Raw genomic sequence first — 10871 nt, forward strand, 5'->3', positions numbered from 1 at the left:
CGCTGCAGCGTTCTTCACTACTGCTGCTCCCTGGTGCCATCACACAGTCGAGCACCCGTTTACTCCTAGGTTTGCCTGCGCCCCATCTCCACCGCCACATGTCTCCACCAGCGGCGCCTGCCCCGCATCCGCCGGAGGGCGCCTGGAGTCACCGGACCAGGGTCTCCTCACAAAAGGCGCTCCCTGGGCGCTTAGAAGCTCGGCCCACCGAACGGGCAGACCGACCGCTGCTGTGATGGCCGGTAAGCCCGTGCTGTAGCTTGCCGTCGGCGGGAGCTCCGGACCAAAGTGTCCCCTCACGCCGCCATCTTTGCCACGCCCCCACCCACGATTTTTTATACAAAACTCTATCTAATACCATTAGTAGAAAGGGCTTTGCAGCAAAAAATAACAAAGCAGGCATTAAAAGGAGAAATGATTTCATTTCACTTTTCTTTCTGAATTGCATGAGTTCTGTACTGTTCAGCACACATACAAAGTAGGAGGAGTTGTAAAACGTGTCAAGTCATAATATTTTGTGTTTTAGTACAAAACCTAAGCTAGACTCTCCCACACACACACACACACACACACACACACACACACACACACACACTTGTATTATGGTGCAAAGGTGTGTGTGCTGCACTCAGCAGCAAAAGTTTGTGCCGACGCTAAGGAGAGGGTAGGAGAATGACATATCTGTAGATATGGCGCTGTCATGGTCTCTCTGTCACGCAACGCAGTGGAGCAACTTTGGGTGTTGGGCTGTGTGAGACCTTAAATGGCCTTAACCCCTTCGATGCTCATGACGAGCTCAGCTCGTTATGAGGCACAGTAGAGCTGTGCTCATGACTGTAGGAGAGTAGGGTCTGCAATCCTATGATCACCCGGACTTTTTGCTTTTGTTTCACTGGCTTACGACTTTCTCTGGCTGTGGGCCTGCCAATCAGACCCACAGCCTAGCTGTTCTCTCACTAAATTACAACGTGTACCCTAGGTGCAATTACCCAATTGGAACTGGGCCACCTTTGTCAGACCCTGTAACTCAGGGCATCGGTGTTCCCAGGGCCTACCAGGGGCTGAAGCATGTATTATGCCACCCCTGGCTGGCCATCTAAATCTGACACAACTGGCTGCACGACAGCTGGGGCAACATAGCGTACACGCTCGTTGCTTTAGGTATAGTATCCCTATATCTAACCTCACAATGGACACCCGGGTTCCTATCAGTCACTCCTATGGCAGGCCTTGACAATCCTGAATATTTACAACAAAGGGTGGTGAGGGACAGAGTCTCTGAATTAAACAGAATACTCTCACCCAGTCAAGAGATCAGGGCTAGATCCAACACCGTTTTTTAGCTCACTGCACCATCCCAGTTTCAGAACCTGGCTGTATGCAAATTAGTCTGTTCCTGTCCCAGTGCCTGATGGGAACAGGGCAAACCAAACTACAAAAGCCAATTCTTACACTGGGAAGGAAACAAGCTACCGGGGACCGGTTTCTGGCATTTCAGCCTCTTCGGCCCGGCTTGCTTGAATCCTGATGGTGCAATGAGCAAGGGACTCACATCTGAGTATACCCTTCCACGCTTAGGGTGGACAAAAATATTTACAACAAAGGGTGGTGAGGGACAGAGTCTCTGAATTAAACAGAATACTCTCACCCAGTCAAGAGATCAGGGCTAGATCCAACACCGTTTTTTAGCTCACTGCACCATCCCAGTTTCAGAACCTGGCTGTATGCAAATTAGTCTGTTCCTGTCCCAGTGCCTGATGGGAACAGGGCAAACCAAACTACAAAAGCCAATTCTTACACTGGGAAGGAAACAAGCTACCGGGTATACTCAGACATGAGTCCCTTTCTCACTGCTCCATCAGGATTCAAGCAAGCCGGGCCGACGAGGCTGAAATGCCAGAAACCGGTCCCCGGTAGCTTGTTTCCTTTCTGGTGAAGAATTGGCTTGGTAGTTTAGTCTGCCCTGTTCCCATGATGCACTGGGCCAGGGACAGACTGATTTGCATATAGCCATGTTCTGAGCTGGGATGGGGCAGTGAGATAAATAACGGTGATGGATCAAGCCCTGATCTTTGGACTGGGTAAGAGTGGTCTGCTCAATTCAGACACTCTGTTCATCACCACCCCCTTTTGTAAATCGATTTTGGCCACTATAGGTGTGGCAGGGTATACTCAGACATGAGTCCCTTTCTCACTGCTCCATCAGGATTCAAGCAAGCCGGGCCGACGAGGCTGAAATGCCAGAAACCGGTCCCCGGTAGCTTGTTTCCTTTCTGGTGAAGAATTGGCTTGGTAGTTTAGTCTGCCCTGTTCCCATGATGCACTGGGCCAGGGACAGACTGATTTGCATATAGCCATGTTCTGAGCTGGGATGGGGCAGTGAGATAAATAACGGTGATGGATCAAGCCCTGATCTTTGGACTGGGTAAGAGTGGTCTGCTCAATTCAGACACTCTGTTCATCACCACCCCCTTTTGTAAATCGATTTTGGCCACTATAGGTGTGGCAGGGTATACTCAGACATGAGTCCCTTTCTCACTGCTCCATCAGGATTCAAGCAAGCCGGGCCGACGAGGCTGAAATGCCAGAAACCGGTCCCCGGTAGCTTGTTTCCTTTCTGGTGAAGAATTGGCTTGGTAGTTTAGTCTGCCCTGTTCCCATGATGCACTGGGCCAGGGACAGACTGATTTGCATATAGCCATGTTCTGAGCTGGGATGGGGCAGTGAGATAAATAACGGTGATGGATCAAGCCCTGATCTTTGGACTGGGTAAGAGTGGTCTGCTCAATTCAGACACTCTGTTCATCACCACCCCCTTTTGTAAATCGATTTTGGCCACTATAGGTGTGGCAGGGTATACTCAGACATGAGTCCCTTTCTCACTGCTCCATCAGGATTCAAGCAAGCCGGGCCGACGAGGCTGAAATGCCAGAAACCGGTCCCCGGTAGCTTGTTTCCTTTCTGGTGAAGAATTGGCTTGGTAGTTTAGTCTGCCCTGTTCCCATGATGCACTGGGCCAGGGACAGACTGATTTGCATATAGCCATGTTCTGAGCTGGGATGGGGCAGTGAGATAAATAACGGTGATGGATCAAGCCCTGATCTTTGGACTGGGTAAGAGTGGTCTGCTCAATTCAGACACTCTGTTCATCACCACCCCCTTTTGTAAATCGATTTTGGCCACTATAGGTGTGGCAGGGTATACTCAGACATGAGTCCCTTTCTCACTGCTCCATCAGGATTCAAGCAAGCCGGGCCGACGAGGCTGAAATGCCAGAAACCGGTCCCCGGTAGCTTGTTTCCTTTCTGGTGAAGAATTGGCTTGGTAGTTTAGTCTGCCCTGTTCCCATGATGCACTGGGCCAGGGACAGACTGATTTGCATATAGCCATGTTCTGAGCTGGGATGGGGCAGTGAGATAAATAACGGTGATGGATCAAGCCCTGATCTTTGGACTGGGTAAGAGTGGTCTGCTCAATTCAGACACTCTGTTCATCACCACCCCCTTTTGTAAATCGATTTTGGCCACTATAGGTGTGGCAGGGTATACTCAGACATGAGTCCCTTTCTCACTGCTCCATCAGGATTCAAGCAAGCCGGGCCGACGAGGCTGAAATGCCAGAAACCGGTCCCCGGTAGCTTGTTTCCTTTCTGGTGAAGAATTGGCTTGGTAGTTTAGTCTGCCCTGTTCCCATGATGCACTGGGCCAGGGACAGACTGATTTGCATATAGCCATGTTCTGAGCTGGGATGGGGCAGTGAGATAAATAATGGTGATGGATCAAGCCCTGATCTTTGGACTGGGTAAGAGTGGTCTGCTCAATTCAGACACTCTGTTCATCACCACCCCCTTTTGTAAATCGATTTTGGCCACTATAGGTGTGGCAGGGTATACTCAGACATGAGTCCCTTTCTCACTGCTCCATCAGGATTCAAGCAAGCCGGGCCGACGAGGCTGAAATGCCAGAAACCGGTCCCCGGTAGCTTGTTTCCTTTCTGGTGAAGAATTGGCTTGGTAGTTTAGTCTGCCCTGTTCCCATGATGCACTGGGCCAGGGACAGACTGATTTGCATATAGCCATGTTCTGAGCTGGGATGGGGCAGTGAGATAAATAACGGTGATGGATCAAGCCCTGATCTTTGGACTGGGTAAGAGTGGTCTGCTCAATTCAGACACTCTGTTCATCACCACCCCCTTTTGTAAATCGATTTTGGCCACTATAGGTGTGGCAGGGTATACTCAGACATGAGTCCCTTTCTCACTGCTCCATCAGGATTCAAGCAAGCCGGGCCGACGAGGCTGAAATGCCAGAAACCGGTCCCCGGTAGCTTGTTTCCTTTCTGGTGAAGAATTGGCTTGGTAGTTTAGTCTGCCCTGTTCCCATGATGCACTGGGCCAGGGACAGACTGATTTGCATATAGCCATGTTCTGAGCTGGGATGGGGCAGTGAGATAAATAACGGTGATGGATCAAGCCCTGATCTTTGGACTGGGTAAGAGTGGTCTGCTCAATTCAGACACTCTGTTCATCACCACCCCCTTTTGTAAATTGACAATCCTGAAGGCAGAGTGCATGGACCCGTGTGAATTGGGCTCTGGCACGAGCCGAGCCTGGTTGCAGCTTGCGGAACCAAGACCCAATGGCTGTTCCATGATAACGCGTATCATATCGGTAACTTCGGTATAGCGTTATCAAGACATGTCGAGTAAGGTGTCATACGAATCGGGATGCTACCCCCTCACCAATTCTGGCGACGAGGTTAGCCTTCCACCCTTCTAGAGGGACAATACATGTACGTAACTATGAACCCCGGTTAAAGTTAACTAAAGCCTCAGCTCCACAAAATGGACGCTGCCACCACAGACACGAGTCTGACCTCCTGCTGCTGGGAGTCCTTCCAGCGAGGAGAGCTTGGACAAAGGGTTTCCTGTCAAGGACGGTGTTCGCACCGTCCCAGACAGGGTTTGTGTATTCTGGGTAGGTAGGGCTTTGGGAGAAGGTGACTGCGGAGTGGCACCCCGGTGCTCACTACGCATCTGCCGGTCAGAACCAGTTCCAGGGGCGCCCAGCCCCTGACCTGGGGAAAGTCCGGCAGGGGAGAGGGGTGTAACTACCCCCCTTCCTGGTCCCACCCTTAGGGCAGGACCTAGTCATGTACCCACCCCTTTCTTTAGGATAAAGGCCGGAGCGGGGACCCTTCCAAATCAGATCATCTTTGAATCAAGAATACTTTCTACAAAAGGACTTCGAGACTCTTCTCAAGATTTCTCCCTTGTGACTAAGGAGTAGTCACCCTGCATCCGCAGGCACCATCTAAGAACTCTGCGGTTTGCTGCAAGTCCTTCCTCAGGAATCCGACGGCCCAGCTCGACGAGAACCGGCTTCCCTGGCACCTCTGACCTCTACCCACGTCATCAGCTCAGCTGTGATCTGTGGGTGCGACGAGACCTCGAGGGACCGGCCATCATCAAAACCTGCACGCTTTCTTAATCAGCACGACCATCGAAGCAATTCTCTGGTGAGTGCTCTGGGGTCCGAGAAGCCCCGGCCCTGAGCAGCTCCAGCACCGAAGTGCAGTCTCCCAGCATCTCCACGATCTGCGTGGGGCCCTTCTGCTCGCTGCTCAGCACGTTGTCTGGTCACTAGCCGCTGGCTTGTGCCCTTCTTTGACGACATCCGACAACCAATGCTGCTGGTCTGGTTGCTCCAGACTGGCCTTTGCTTCCATCTTTGAGAGAAGCACCCCGGACCCTCCTGGTCCACTCAAGACTCCATTTTAGGCCCACCACGTGGCCCTGAAATCTGCCAAGGCTTGTTGCCCCAATCCTGGGCCCAGCGACGCCGACAGCATCAACCTTCGTGGGACAGCTCGCACCTCCATCCTGGTCGCCGACAACGCCTCCGGGTCCGTGAGACTGCAGAGCCTAGCGTCGCTCACTCACCTAGTCGAGGTGACGGCCATCCGGTGCCTTCCTGGTACCCTCTGACTACTGGCTAGTAGTACGAACTTGGTCCCCTCTGCTTTCAGGTATCAACGATCACTGATCCAGGCTTGGATCTCTACGAACTATTCATCACTGGTCGCCGGCCAGCAACTCCTTTTCTTCCGGCTCCTGGCTCGTCAGCGAAGACCCCCGACGCTTGTAAGACTGGTGCAGCCGCAGCTCTCGTGGCTAGGTAACTTCGGCACTTCGGTGCCTGCATAGCCTCCTTACTCTAGGGTCCCGAGTCCCTCGCTTCCGACTTGCCTTATCTGGTCCGCCCGAGACCATTAGAACTTTCTGTGCCCTCGGGTACTTGTTTTAATTGTGCACTTGAAGTATTTTCCCAAGAGTTTTGTTCTGTGCTTAGTACCCTGTCCTCATAAAGGGCCCGATTCACAGAATGAACTTAAGACTCAATCCTAAACTCACTACTATTTTGGTATTCACAGAATGCACTTACTACTTTTGGCATTCACAGAATGAACTTACTACTTTTGGTATTCACAGAAGTTATGATTTTGTCTTAAGTCTATCTTAAGTCTGTCTTAAGTTTGTCTTAAGACACACTTAAGACAAAATCCTAACTTCTGTGAATACCAAAAGTAGTAATTTCATTCTGTGAATGCCAAAAGTAGTAAGTGCATTCTGTGAATACCAAAATAATAGTAAGTTTAGGATTGAGTCTTAAGTTCATTCTGTGAATCGGGCCCAAAGAGTCCAGGGCTGCTATGATTCATAATAAATATACTGTTTATTTTCATAACACTTGTGTGGTGTCCTTTCACTTGGTGTTCAAGGGGTATGTGATGGTATTACAGCTGGCTTAACACGCCCTCTAGAGTTTAGCCCGAAGACTGCTTGTATCCACGCTACTAGGATAGCTGGTCTAAGGTTGACTTACAACCAATCACCATAAGGGTCGTTTGGAACGATACATAGTGGTCACTAGAATAGTGAACACTGCATATCGGGCCAACTTCTCACATTGGTGGCAGCGGTGGGATTTGAGCTTGCTGTTGTTTTACCACGCGTATCCTAAGAACATCTTGTGAAAGATCGCATAAGTACTCCAGGTACATATAACTTAGCTTAGAATACTCTGAGTTCTACTGATCCAGCTGTTGTAGCTCCTCAAGGCTTAGCACACCTTGGCTACAACTCTTAGCAAGGGATCAGTAGGTAAACCCATAGTGTAGGTAGGTGCATCACTTACACCACACTAGAAGCAGCATGTCAGACAAAGGCGGAAACTCTGAGTCTCTCCTCGTGTCAGTCGACCTTCCACAGGTCACCTCCAGATATGCTGCGCTTAGCTTTCATGAGATGCGACAGATCTGTACGTCTCGAAAGATAAGATAGGGTTCAAACCCTACCATTCCGTTTCTGATTGGTCTCTTGGAGACTTATGATGCCAAGAAGGCGGGTAACACCGACCCTTCTCATCCCGAAATGGAGATGCCTCCCCTCGAGGGAACCCGAGGTGACCCTGACCTTATCCATCTCTCCGCCGAGGGCGAAGAGGAGGACGAGGAACCAGAGACATCTGGGGACGAGGCAGACAAAGGTCCAGTCATAGTTAGTCAGCTAATTCAGGACAACTTAAGCCGGCACGAGATTGGCACTAGGAGACTCCTGGGGCCTCTCTCGGGCCAGCTTAACATTGGGAACGGGCGAGTTAGGTCTCTGTCGAGAGGCTCTAACAGATCTGTTCGAACCAATGGCTCTCGAGGCTCTGCTCGAAGAGGGATGACATCACCTCAGAGAAGAGTGTACGAGGCAAAGGAGCGGGAAGTCAAACTGCGGATCGAAAGGGAAGAACTTGCCCTAGCCAAAGAGAGACTCGCCTTTGCTCGAGAGCAAGAGTTGAGTGGGACAATTCCCACTGGTGGCAGCATTCCCCCACGGGAACCCAGGAGTTTAGACACTAAGCACCTGAATAAGATAGTGCCCCCCTTTAAGCAAGGGGACGACATCCACAAATGGATTACTGCTTTGGAGTGGGCCTGCACTGTACAGTGCGTCCCCCAGAGTCAGTGGGCAGCTATCTTGTGGCTCTCCTTTGAAGGTAAAGGTAGAGATAAGCTCCTCACCACAAGGGTCGAGGATGCTAACAATTACCAGGTCCTGAAAAACACACTGACTGATGGGTTCGGCCTAACCACTGAGCAGTACAGGTTGCTGTTCAGGGATACCCAGAAAACTCAGTCTCAGGACTGGTCTGATTTCGTTGATTGTGCCACTAAGGCTTTCGAGGGCTGGTTGCTGGGCAGTAAGGTTACTGATTACCAAGGATTGTATAATTTGATCATGCGAGAACAGATTTTAAACAATTGTCAGAACCAGTTGTTGCATCAGCACCTTGTCGACTCGGATCTGACCTCTCCCCAAGAATTGGGAAAGAAGGCAGACAGATGGGTCAGAACAAGGGTTAAGCAAAACCAGGGCCAGAACCAGGGTGGTCAGAAGAAAGCAGACCAGAAGGGTAAGGATTCGAAAGGGGAACAAACTGACCAGAAGTCTTCGGCAGGTCCCCAACAACCCAAAGAGGGGGGGGGGGGGGGGTCAGGCTTCCCAGAAAAAGAAGAATCAAGAAGGTCAATCGAAAAGGTGGTGCCAATACTGTAAAAGTAAAACTCACTGGTTTAGTGAGTGCACCAAGAAAGGAGGGCAGACTCCTACTACTGCAGCCCCTAAGGCACCTGTGCCCCCTAGTACAGCCAGCAGTAGTAGTGCGCCTCCCAAGGGACTAGTTGGGTTAACTTTGGGTTCTGAGGGGTGTGACAGCTTAGCTGGTACACTCACTCAGGCTGTCCTTGTCTGTACAGGGGATGTGGATATATCCCCTGATGTCAGTCCCAATACTTTGGGCAAATACCGACAGACGCCTTTAATAAATGGGAAAATGGCTCAGGCCTATAGGGACACTTGTGCCAGCATCACCATGGTGACGCCGAACTTTGTGGACCCTGGACAGATCATGCCAGGTACCGAATTCCTGGTGACCAATGCCAGCAACGTCACTAACAGTCATAGTATGGCGATTGTTGCTTTCTCCTGGGGAGGGGTAAATGGCCAGAAAAAGGTTGTTGTTAGTTCAGACCTCCCAGTGGATTGTTTGTTGGGCAATGATTTGGAGTCATCACGATGGTCAGAAGTGGAGCAACGGACTCACATGGAGATGTTAGGCTTGCCAGCACACGTGTTTGCTGTGACCAGGTCACAGGTCAGACGATGCCCCACTGAACAGGTGCTGGATCCTGGAACAACGGACCAGACACCTCCCAAGAAGAGGAGCAGTCGGGTTAAGGCTTCGCCTTCCCCCTTGCCCCAGGTCGAGGATCAGGACTCAGAGGAGGCTGACCTCCAAGAATTGCGGGAAACTGAACCTAAAGAACTCGAACTTGATCAAGTTGAGTTTCTGGGCTGAGGGGGACCCACACGAGAGGACCTGGGGAAGGACCAGTTAGACTGCCCTTCTCTTGAACCCCTCAGACAGCAGGCTGCTGCTGAGGCTGCTGGGAACGCCACAGGTACCCACAAGGTATACTGGGAAGATGGACTCCTGTACACTGAGGCAAGAGACCCCAAGCCTGGCATGACCAGGAGGCTGGTCGTCCCCTTGTCTCAGCGTGGTTTCCTCCTTACCTTGGCCCACGAGATTCCCTTAGCAGGACACTTAGGCCAGACGAAGACGTGGGACAGGCTTGTCTCACACTTTCACTGGCCTCACATGAACGAAGATACCAAGGAGTTTTGCCGCTCCTGTGTCACTTGCCAAGCCAGTGGTAAGTCAGGTGGCACGACAAAGGCCCCCCTTATACCAATGCCTGTGGTGGGGGTGCCCTTTGAACGGGTGGGGATTGACATCGTCGGTCCCATGGAACCACCAACAGCGTCAGGGCACAAGTTTATACTGGTGGTAGTGGATCATGCCACCAGGTATCCTGAAGCTATTCACCTTAGGACCACTACAGCGCCTGTTGTGGCAAGAGCCCTAGTTGGAGTATTCTCCAGAGTGGGCTTCCCTAAGGAGGTCGTCTCCGACAGAGGTGCAAACTTTATGTTGAGCTACTTAACTGCTATGTGGAAGGAATGTGGTGTCAATTACAAATTCACTACACCCTATCATCCACAATGCAATGGGCTTGTTGAGAGATTCAACAGGACCCTGAAAGGGATGATTCATGGACTACCTGAAAAGCTTCGGCGTAGATGGGACGTCCTGATCCCCTGCCTTTTATTCGCTTACAGAGAAGTCCCACAGAAGGGGGTTGGCTACAGCCCTTTTGAACTTTTGTACGGGCATGCTGTAAGAGGACCCCTGTGTTTGGTGAAGGAAGGATGGGAGAAACCTCTCAAAAAGCCTGCAACCAGCATAGTGGACTATGTGCTGGGCCTCCGCTCGCGGATGGCTGAGTACATGGAGAAGGCATCCGAAAACCTTAAGGCCAGCCAAGAACTCCAAAAAGCTTGGCATGACCAAAAGGCTGTCTTGACTGTTTATCAGCCCGGACAGAAGGTGTGGGTGTTGGAGCCAGTGGCCCCAGCAGCACTCAAGGACAAATGGTCCGGGCCCTACACCATCCTGGAGAAAAAGGGAGAGGTCACCTACCTGGTAGACCTGGGAACTCCCCGGAGCCCCCACCGGGTGCTCCATGTCAACAGGCTCAAGGCATATGTCGACAGGAAGGACATGAGTTTGCTCATGGCCATGGATGAGGGACAGGAGGAGGAGAGTGACCCTCTCCCCGACCTGCTCACTCAGAACCCTGACGATGGATCGGTAGATGGTGTTGTCTTTTGTGGCAGCCTCTCTGAACATCAACAGGAGGATTGTAAACAGGTTCTTCAATCCTTCCGGCATATGTTCTCTCTAACACCCAGTCAGAC

This window comes from Lissotriton vulgaris, unplaced genomic scaffold, assembly GCF_964263255.1.
Source record: "Lissotriton vulgaris unplaced genomic scaffold, aLisVul1.2 SCAFFOLD_224, whole genome shotgun sequence".
NCBI lineage: Eukaryota > Metazoa > Chordata > Amphibia > Caudata > Salamandridae > Lissotriton > Lissotriton vulgaris.